This window comes from Gallus gallus, chromosome 28 (assembly GCF_016699485.2).
Source record: "Gallus gallus isolate bGalGal1 chromosome 28, bGalGal1.mat.broiler.GRCg7b, whole genome shotgun sequence".
Taxonomy (NCBI): Eukaryota; Metazoa; Chordata; class Aves; order Galliformes; family Phasianidae; genus Gallus; species Gallus gallus.
The window spans coordinates 3,417,672-3,428,574 of NC_052559.1; the positions used below are offsets into that span (position 1 = coordinate 3,417,672).

Below are 10,903 nucleotides of genomic sequence, written 5' to 3' on the forward strand. Positions count from 1 at the left end.
ATAGATTTGCTGCGGTCTCATTCTTTTACTACCAGAAGTGTTTCTTTTTATTGCGCTATAAAATCCACACTTGGGCTTTATAGTCCATAAGCCCGGGAGCAAAAGTAGTTAAAAACCTCCACTAGCACCCCGGCACCCTAATTAATATGCTGACCTCAGGCCTCATGATTTACTAGTCAAACATCAGCACCAGGGTTCCCAAAAAGCAGCCTGCCCACCATGTGCAGCCCTGGAGCCTCATTAGGGGCTGCAGACACACAGCCTTCCCCAACAGCAACCCGCTCAGCAGTGGGAACCTCTCTCACACATAACAAAGTGCTGATGCTGAAGCAAAAGCTGCTTGATGTGACATCTCCCAAACACAAAGGGCTGCAGATGGATTCCTCGGGCAAAGCCATGCTCCTGTCCCACCTATCGAGCAGCTCTGCACACAAAAGATTGTGGAGACATTGAAATATTCAAGGAATTCTCCCTCCCAAAGCACACCATTTATTGCAATACAGCTTGCAAACAGGGCTGCATAAACGTAGACTTTGACCTCCAGCCCATAGTGAAGACACGCAGGAAAAAGGCTCAGTCAGCACGAAGCAAAGCAGCCTGAACTTCAGCACAGCCACCCCAGGAGATGCTTTTTTCTCACGCTTTTTGGGTTGCTTTCTTCTTTGGCTTTATGTTTTTCTCTGATGCCACTGGGTGGTTGACAAGAGATCCTACGAAGTTTTAATTTACATCTTAGGAAGGAAGTGGTGAGGGAAAGGCTTCAACACAAAACAAGGCAAAGGTTTATCACGGCTCTGCAACGCAGGTGAAACTGAAGGGTTGGCATAAAGAACAGCTCTGCCTCAGCCCTCCTCAGCCACAGCCCTCCCTGCTGCTCTTCCCATTCCATGGGTGGGACAAGAGGACCCATGCTGACAGTGAAGCCCGTGCTGAGACACCCAGACCCCCCCCCCACCAAGCAGTGGGGAGCAGAGACCCACAGCTAGGATTGCTTGCCACCTCCATCAACCTGCTCAAAGTCCCCCAGCCTTCCAATCCAGGCAGACTGAATGGAACACAAAGCAACAGAACACAGTAACAAAAAAAAAAAATCCCTGAGACTTCATTCAAACACACAGAGCTGCAAATGGCATAGCTAGTTCCCTTTGTAGATCACTTCAAATAAAGCTCGGCTGCTGCTGAGCAGAGGTGGTGAGGAGCACCGACCCCAGGGTCAGCATCACAGACACACTTCAGAGATATCGACATCCTCTGGTGCCTCTAAAACACCATCCCTGTTCTCAGCAGAGAGCTCTGGGATTTATTTTTTTTTACTTCTCTTTCTTCCAGTTTGTAACAGGTTTCGATAGGAAATCAGCAGCAGTTATGTTCCCGTAACAGCTGTAGCAAATAGACAGCTTTACTTCTACAGCCAAAGTAACTTATAAAGGGGAAAATCAATAGCAGCATTTCTGCCCGCCTGCTCTGTATCCCTGTGCCTCAGCAGCACATCTCAAGGGCTGGATGCATGGCAGAGTGCAGCTCCCTGTACTACAGCAGCCTTGGTTCCTTAGGAAAACTACACAATAGCTCAGATCCATCTGCAAAATGAAGGAAAAGGGCTGAAGAAATGTAAACTTCAGTGCTCGAACAGTCAGATGGTAAACAACAATGCATAATTGCTCAGTGCAGCTCTAATTCAGCAGCAGCCCAGCAACCAGGAGTGTTTGGTTGGGAGCCCCAAGGAATGCAGTGACAGTGAGTGACACCCAGACCTCACGGGCTCCCCATCCCCTGGATCACACTGTAAGGGACAGATCCCCTCCATACAACCCCCACATGGAGCAGTGTACTGCTGGAGAGCTGCTGCCACCACACACACAGCACCACAGCTCCACACCAGGCTGACGGACACAGCCACACAGCCACCACCCCGCCAGCATCTGTGTGCAAAAAGCACTCCTGCAGCCTGAACGCAAACAGAAGCACAACAGCTGCCTGCTGCATGAATGCTAGAAGTGGGAACAGCCCCGGTGTGCAGCGGTGTTCCATCCCTTGGGCAGCCACAGAAAGCCACGAATATCAGCAATTCCCTGCAAGCCAGAGCTCCCCCATTTCCACATCCTAACAGTAAAAATGGATGTTTGCTGACTCTCAGGTTTTTAGGATTTTGCCTTCAGAAGCCTTAACAAGCAGCGTGCTACACCACCAAGTTCAGGAACCACAAACTGGCTGAAGCTTTTTATAGAGCCAGAAAAGAAAATGCAGGATCACGGAAAGCAGTGACCTCAAATTCCAGGGCAGAGCTGCTGGGGATGAAGCTGCTCCGGCCACAGTGCAGCCCTGTGTGGGCCCTGGGTGCCAGGAAGTAATGCTGATGGCATCCAAAAGCTCCTCACATGCAATATACTCCTAAATAGAACTGCTAAGTAATTAGGCTAATTTCTGGATGGTTGTGCTATTTGTTGTATAGAATTAGCCGAAGCACGTCATTGCTGTAACTACTCAGCAAGTAAACAACTAAAACACCAAAAGAACCACCAAATAGTGGAAGGATAAATCCCTAAAAACTGCTGGAATTAATCTCGCTTTGCATCATATATCCGCTTCTTCATTCGCTGCCACAAAACCTATACGACATAGCTAGCTGCACAAAATGAATGAAGAGCACAAGCCACAAAGCTGGTCACTGTAACAGCTTCCAAACCAGCAGAAGTGCTCCGGAACCATTAAGGAGGAGGTTCCTGTCACCAGCAGCCACAGCAAGGAAGGCAAAAGCGGTAAAGGAGAACACCAGTGCCTGGTGCAAGCAGCAGCAGGGACAGAGAGCTGAGCCCCAACAACAGGCTGGTAGAGCCCCCAGTGCTTTGTGTAGTGCTGAGAAACAGCAATGTGCCCCTCCTGATGTGGAGTGATGGCACTCAGCAGTGCTTACACAACCAGGGGAACCAAAGCCCTGGGTTGGCTGCTGCTCGAGGCAGCTGGGGCTCATAGTGAAACTGCTCCTGCCGAGCGTGACAAAGCCCCGCGAGCAATCGTGAGTCATCCTGATTAAGCTATAGGAATAATTCTGACATTAGTAAGTTTGCTTACAGACTTGCTATTCAGCCCAGGTCACAATAGGCAGGAATTCCTATGGAATTCCTCCTGCCCAGGTGTTACAGAGAGCATATTTCAAATTTTAGCAGCCTGATCTTTATGGAAGTGTAGAATTGCTGCAGCAATTCCAGATCAGAAGAACACAAGGACCTGTCCTGCAGCAGGCAGCACCAGCAGCACTGCGGTGGGGGCTCAGCTCACAGGTAGCTGCATCCAGGAGAGGTGGGAGCCCACAGCACGCTCAGGTCAGGTGAGCACTTCCCCCTGGTTGTGTTTCAGCCTTTGTTACTCACTCCAAATTATTCTCTTTGAAAAGAAGACAGCTAGGAAACCAGAGGCATGCCCAGAACAGACAGAGCTGAACCTGCTGAGCATTGAGTTACCATGTACCTGTAACAGGAGAAAGGGCTCTGAAACACAGTCCTGCTCCTCTCCTGATGCAGACAGAGCCCAGTGCTCTGCTCCACCTGTGTGGCTCCCCAGGAGCACAGCTTGAACATGAACTGCCCGAAGAAACGGGAACTGAGCACCACACAACACCAAAAAGTGATTTTATGTCTCAATGACTGAGCTAGCTTCAAGTTCCTCTTTAATGCTTCTTCTTACCATATTTTTGGACAGAGTTTAGAATGAACATTTTGCCTTGAGCAATGAGGAAGAAGGCTTTGAATCAGAGCCCCAGCACCAGCAGGGACTCGCACTGTAGAAAATCAAGGAGGAAAAGTCAGGGTCAACCCAGCACGTCTTCAACCTCATATTAGAAAGCATGAAAGAAAATGAGCCTGATGCAAACATCTTCCAAGTAACATTAGGAAGTTACAGAAGAGTAAAGAAAAATTTATCCTCAGGCTGGTGAAGAACACAGCTCAGCCCAGATACAATAGCACAGGATAACATCAATCTAGATACAAGTAATAACAATAACATGCATCTGTGATGAAAATGGAACCACTTGAGGGCATGCTAACCCAGCACTTTAAGTCACCTTGATCTCCTGGATGTTTTCAGCTAGAAAGAATGCACGTTGGGTGCATTTGTTCTGTACAGACTCAGCTCCATATCCCATGCACACAGCACCACCAGGCTTGGGAATGAGACAGAAGGAAACAGGGATAACCTCACTACTTACCAGGGCTATGCCAGCCAACAGCAAACTGTGGTGACTGAAAAACTGACAGATTAACTGCTAGAATTACATTGTCTGTAAACAAAGAGAAGAGCTGAGATCATTCTGAAGCTTCTTGCCAGGTCTATCCAAGATATACAGTGGTGCATGCAAAGGAGCTAACTTGTCCCCCAAAAACAATGGCACACAGCAGAGTAAGAGCTCTGCCTTCCCAGCAGTACCAGCCCTTCCTTGTTTCAAGTTAAGGTCATGCAGAGAAAAACTAAAAATCAAAGCCAGCTTTTTGGCTGAGGAAGAATCCTCAGCAGAACATGGACAGTTCCATGTAGGTAGACTGAAGCCAGACAGGTTTAAACGAGCACCTTTATTATAGGTGCCAGGGAAAAAGTAAAAGCCAAAAACCAGCATACAGACCAGTCAGGGGCACAGAGTGCAGCACAGGCACACAGAAGTGCAGCCAATAAAATCAGGGCAGAATCTGACTTGCTGGAGGACACTGAAGGAATCCCTCTCCAGAAGATGCACCATTCTCACTCCATAGAGAAAGCAGCAGCTTAGTTGTTTCCAACCACAATACACAAGCATTGAGTAAAATCAGCACAAGCCTCTTGCAAAAAATAACATCCTCCTCATGGCTCTGCAGCATCTCACATTAATCTGCACCAAGAGTTGTGCTGACAGCCTGCAGCCAGACATGGCTCTGCTATTTCCCCCACATGCAGCCTGCAAGCAGGGAGTTTATCTACACTACTAGACCTCCAGGAAGGTGCCTGTGAAACTAAGCCCTATCAGGAACTCTCTAAAGCAAAAGTGTCATTACTATGGGTGTGAAGAGACGAGCACAGTAGCAATAATTATGGAAACAGTCACACCATGGCAGGGGCTCCTATCCAGCTCCATGCCCCCCCTCCTTCCAGGAGAAGGGTCAGTGCCACAGACCACTCCCAGCAGCTGAGGCTGTGGCTCCAGGCTCACCCTGCCCATCACTGTGATGCTCCTTGCACCATTTGGATAGTGGCAAGAGTCACGGTGGCCTTAATCTTTAAAAGTACAGAAAGACAAGCCTGACTAATGCAAGAGGAGACAAAGTCAATCTGAAGCCTTGATGCTGATATTTGCCCCAGTATGCCATTCCCTACATTTTCTTGGATTGCTATTAAGCAGTTAAAAGTTCCCAGAGTGAGAACATGCAGTCCCATCTGCCAGAACTAAGACTGGAGCAGCTCAGACAGGAGCACATGGAGCAGCACAGGGCTCAGCCACACACATGCTCCTGGAGTCAGCCTCAGAACACACCTGCAAGGCAGAATTGTGCCATTATCCTGATTAATTAAAGGGAAAGAAGAGCAGAAAGCACTTAGCTGACTAAGGTTCAAAACCAAGGAATGCCATCTCCAGATCCTCTACATTTTGCCTCTGCCCACTGTTTTTGAGACAATCACAAGAGAAGCTCTGGAAGAAACACTTCAGGTCAGCTGAGCAGGTCCTGACACCCTGTGCAGTGCTACCCCATGGGGTCCAAGTATTCTGCTTCACACACTGCTGAGAAAACACCCCAGGACATCAAAGCCTGCTTCCCTACTGATCACGAGCACATAAACACCAGCTCTAACCGGAGAGCCTTTAGGCAAGCTCAGCACACATTTTCTCTGTGAAAGAGGCATGTGTTGGCCTCTTTCATACCTCCATGTTTACAAATCTTGATCATGTTACCAAAAAAGACTGAAGAGCTGAAAAAGTGTTTCAGGAGAACATAAAACTTCTAATTAAGCCTATACTGCTTTCCAGAGAGATCCAGGCTCTCACGATTGAAAGTCACAGTGCAGCATTCAGTGGCTGCACAGTTGGCTCTTTAATACAGTGTCACTGTTCAAAAAGCTTTAAACCTGTGTCAGCATTTTCATTATAAACCTCCCATTTCAGGGCTCTGTAACTTAAACATTAAAAAGGCCTATTCAGTCAGGAAACACAACCCTCAAACCAACCACACGGTCACTATTTTAAACAAAATTAAAAGCAAAAAATAAATAAAAGGGAAAATTCAGTCCATGTATGCTTTAGTGTTAAAAACAGCCTGCAGTGAGCAAAGCTGTTGCTTTCAATGAGCGCCCAGCTTGGCAGATGCATCTGTCCCATGGCTGACACATGATGAAGTGTGATGCTTGGCCACACCATTCCCGTTCTGGAGTAAAGAATCAAATGAAGAACATTAAAAAGGTTGTAAAATTCCCTGGCTGTGCTATCTTCTGTCAGGCTCTGTGGGTTTACCATTACATCTCCTTGATAAAGCATAGTTTCACTTTCACCCATCTGAAAGCCCTGCGCAAGCAATAGCACAATTTCAAGAGGAGCAAACAGAGAAAACAGGTGGGGAAACATGCTCCTCTTTATCAGCACCAGCCAGCCATCCCAGCCACTGCATGAAACAATCAGATAAAAAACTCCACTCCAAATCAAACAGCGACCTCCGGGTGCCAGCCACGGCTCTGTTAACTTCCACACTCCCTACCAGGGAAGCTGGCAGGCAGATCTGGGAATGCCTGAAAGCACTGCAGTGCCCACTCTGCATGGTGCCACTGCTCAGCACTGAGATCTGACACGTTTCCAGAATGCTGCTTTGGCAATGCTTAGAACAAGTACTGTAAGAGTATTTGAGCACTCTTCCTTCACAGAGTGCTCACAGTGGAGCTTCACTGAAGCTCTGGCAGGTTAAGCTGCTAAAGGTATCGTCTTATTTTAGGAAAACAAGAGTAGAAAGACCAAGTGAATGGATAACCATCAACAAAGAGCAAGCAGCAGAGATGAAGCCAGAATTCAGGCTTCAGAAGCCTGCAGCTGGCATCATAACTAACAAAGGCTGCAAAGTTTTTACTGCTGTAGGGGACACACAGCATTCCCTGAACTCAAAGCAAAGTATTGGTATGTGATCCTCCACTGAAGCACTTCCCAAAGCCAGCCGCCGCTCAGTTTACCATTGCCCACTCTGGGCTCAGTGCTCAACGTTTCAGATGACGTGGATAACTCACAGAAGACCACAGCATACACACAGCCTGCATCTTTCTGCCCGCATTTACAGCCATGGCAGTGCACAGACCAGAAAAACCCCCACAGGGTCCCAGTGATGAACCTGCAGAACCCACCCATTTCACTTGTAAATGGAGCACATAAAGTCACAGTAGGATTGAGCCTTCTTACACTGATATTTATGGTTACTTTTGAGGACGGAGCTGTTTCTCAAACATTGCATCGGTAATTAATTATGTTAAGAACTCGGTATGCAGTGACTGCTAACAGCACCGGAGTTAAGAGCCTGCTGGCACAAGCTCTATCCTTCAAAGGCTCTTAATTGGGCCATTAAGAACCGCACCACAACATGCAGACACGGGCTTCGAGGCTGTGGTGATGGTTTCTAAGTATATTTAGCAGCGCTCAATTCAAAAGCGACTGAACAAAGCGTAGGAGTGAGAACTCGGCCCCTGCACAGCACGGTTCCCTCCTCAGCACCGGGCTGCACGCAGTGACAAGGTTGGCTTTTGCTTTGAGTGGGGGACAGCTACTGGAAAACGCCCACCCACAGAGAACAGAAAACCCCGACCCACAAAGCACTGCGAGGCCCCTTTGCCTCTCACAGAGCCGAGGAGCCGTCGGAAGGGCCCCTCCAGACCCCCTCTGCCGTGGGCTGGGTGCTCCCCACCAGCTCGGGCTGCCCAGGCCCCACCCATGGCCTTGGGCAGCTCCAGGGAGGGGACACCACAGCTCCGGGCGGTGTGAGAGCCTCACCAGCTCTCCTTGAAGGATTTTCCCCTCACATTTGACCCACCGGACACGGACCAGCGCCCGCCCGAGGGGAGCGGAGGGGGCTGCCCCGCGCCCCCGCAACACCCCCAGGCCCGGAGCCCTCCGCGAACCGGAGCTCCGGAAAGAGCCGACCGTCACCCCGCGCCCCCGGCCCTTACCTGCGCGGGGGGCTCAGGCTCCCGCCCGGCGGCCACCGCCGCCTTCCGGCTTACCCTCAGAGGCCGCCATCTTGGGGGAGGGACACGGACTTCCGGGCGGAAGTGGGCGTAGGGCGCCACCCCGGGGCCGAGGGCCGCTGGAGGCGGAGGCTCCGCAGGGCGAGGCGGCTGTCCCGGGCCGCGCAGCCATCGCTGGGGGCCGCGGAGCGGCTGCAGGCCGTCCGGCCGCCTCCCGGGGACCGCGGGGGTCTCTTCCTTCGTCCCGCTTCGCCAACCTGCGGGATGAGAGCGGCTGCTGTGCGGACAGCGGAGAGGTGAAGCGCCAAACCCCGGGAGGGCCGCAGCCCCCACGAAGGAGCGCCTCTGCCCCCCCCCGCTGCCCAACGCCCCCCGGCGGTTCCCGCAGCTTTTTTTCATTGCTTCTGTTGGATCTTTGCCCCGGTTCAGTCCCAGGACAACGAGAACAAAAATCCCCACGGGGTCACGTAAAGAAGCACTCCAGATAAGGCTATTTTTGCACTGGCATCTCCAGCGCAGCAGAGCAGGACTGTGTCCAGTTGATTCCCAGAAGGTGCCGGCAGAGCAGAGCCGTCTCTGTCTGCAGCCTCGCAGCGCTGTGCTACTGCTGCATGGGGAGCAGAGCAGCCCCTGAGCACAGCACCCTGAGACACCACAGCCAGGGATGCGGCCTGAGCCTTGCCCAGCACAAAGGCAGCATGGGAGTGAGTCCTGTTCAGACCCAAACACAGTTTGTCACATTTGGGCTCTTGGTGCTGTTAATGAGAGCTGCTCTCAAAACACTTCATTCATCTGCATGCGTTAATCGAAGCAATTGTGTCACGTTTTCTGAAGTATCCATTCTCCAGAGCTTAACGTGAGAGGTTCTGACCCTCTCAGGTCACACCTTTAACACCATCTCCTGCTCTGACTCTCACCGCATGCTGCCACAGGCACCAAAGTGCATCCTACACATAGCACTGCCCTGCAGAGCTGTGTTTGTTCCCTCGAGGATGCAGGCTCTCTATATGAGAACAATTGCTGCAGCCCCATTAGTCATTGTAGCAATTAGACAAATCCGTACAACAGAAAAGGCATTACAACAAAGGTGTGACGATGAAAGGATCAGCGCAATAGAAAGGTGCTACAAAGAAAGGGAAGGAAATTGCTCACCTGTATGAGAAGACTTGAGGTTCACAGGGGAAAACTTCATCAAGGAAGGATCTCCAGCAATAAACCCTTCCCCAGGGGCAGTCAGGGGGACTAAGAGGGGTGGAGCCTGGCTGCATAGGTGAACTGCCTTCACCTGTGCTCTCAGGGCTGACCGGGTCTTTTCCCCAGGTGCTCAATCAGTGGTTCAGGCCAGGACTCAACAGTTTCCCCTACAGTCACACATTTCCACAGCTTAAAATCCCCTAGAGCTATTTGTTTAGTATGATACAACTGTGAATAAATCAAATGCTGGAAGAACCAGCACAGATTCTTCCAGCCTCCTCCTGTGACCAGTGCCATCCCAGCAGCTGGGGCCATGACACAGCACTCGTCTCCTTTCCACTTCTCACCCCAGTTCCCATTTCAAGAATGAACCCAATCACCCTGCAGTCGCCCCACACCCCTACACCCCTAGAAGCTTCCTCAGAAGCAAGGGAGCATTGAAAGCCTCTATCCTAATGACCACCTCTGGATTAGGAAGGGCTCAAATATGCCTCTGTGAGGTTGTGCTGGGGTGAGTGCTGGTGCTGTATGAGGAGACAGCAGCACCACATAGGAAAGCCCCCTTTGAGTTCTTGAGGCTGCAGCTTTGTGCCAAGCACCTTTGTCTGTGATCCCAAGCAGCATCCCTGGGAAGTGCTCTGCCTTCCCCAGAAGAAGCCTTTCTCAGGCAGCTGGACCTCTGGGCGGGCAGCAGGTCCTGGGGGAGCAGGATCAGAAACACGAACATCAGGGCCTCGATCCAGCAATGCTGGCTTGCATGCATGCTGTAGGGTTGCTGCCACAGCTATGTCAGGGTGACCTTGGCCACGTTGTGTGCACTAAGTTCCTGTTTCTTCCCACAGCCTGGAAATCCCCTGACTTTCCGCTGGGTTGGGGTACCCTGGGCCCAGCTGGGTCCGTGCTGCCCCACAGCTTTAGCAAGGAACAGCACAGAGGGGGAGAATGGATCCACAGCTCTGGGGCTGTGGGCTGACCTGTGCCAGACCATTAGAGGGACCTGCAAAGCCCCCTCAGGCCTGGGGAGCCCCTTCCTGGAGTGTCACCTCTGGGAGTCTCCTGGAGCAGAGTGCAGCTGATGCAACCCGGGTGGGAGCTGCAGAGGAGGCAGTGCGAGCTGCTCCTGTTTGGGGTTCTTTGGTGTGGATGTTTTCCAATTGATCCTGCCCTTGTGCTGCTGGGAACCCGACCCTCTTGGGAAGGGGAAGCACAGCACTTACCAGAATTTGGGTGATTGCTTTCCAGCACTTTGGACTCTGTGCCAAGATCAAAGTAAATCACATATGGCCAGGCACTATCATGAGAGAAGCCTGTGAGGGAGCAGGGAGAAACACAGTATTACAGGGCCATGAGGCAGGGAGAATGCAGAGCTGTGGGTCCTGGGGCAGCTGTGCCTCCTTCTGTGCAGGCATTCTCTGATCCTGTCTCAGTTTGGTGTCCTCAGCCCTGAGCTCCTGCTGCCCAGAGATGGAGAGGGGCTCATGGAGCCCAGTGCTACTGTTCTGGTTTTCCTCTTTGTTCTTCTTTTGGTGTT

At 51.0% G+C, this 10,903-nt stretch overlaps 1 protein-coding gene across 3 annotated transcripts in view; it reads right to left on the bottom strand.

Moving 5' to 3' along the window:
* SBNO2 (strawberry notch homolog 2) overlaps positions 1 to 8,258 on the bottom strand; it is a 52,722-nt gene extending 44,464 nt beyond the window's left edge. For 2 of the 3 annotated variants that reach the window (XM_015299979.4, XM_046904668.1), the window contains exon 1: positions 8,161 to 8,244. The gene's annotated coding sequence lies outside the window, so the exon portion shown is untranslated. Of the gene's footprint in view, positions 1 to 8,160 lie in introns of all 3 variants that reach the window. The other variant, XM_046904667.1, reaches the window with a different exon arrangement.
* Positions 8,259 to 10,903: the final 2,645 nt, after the last annotated feature.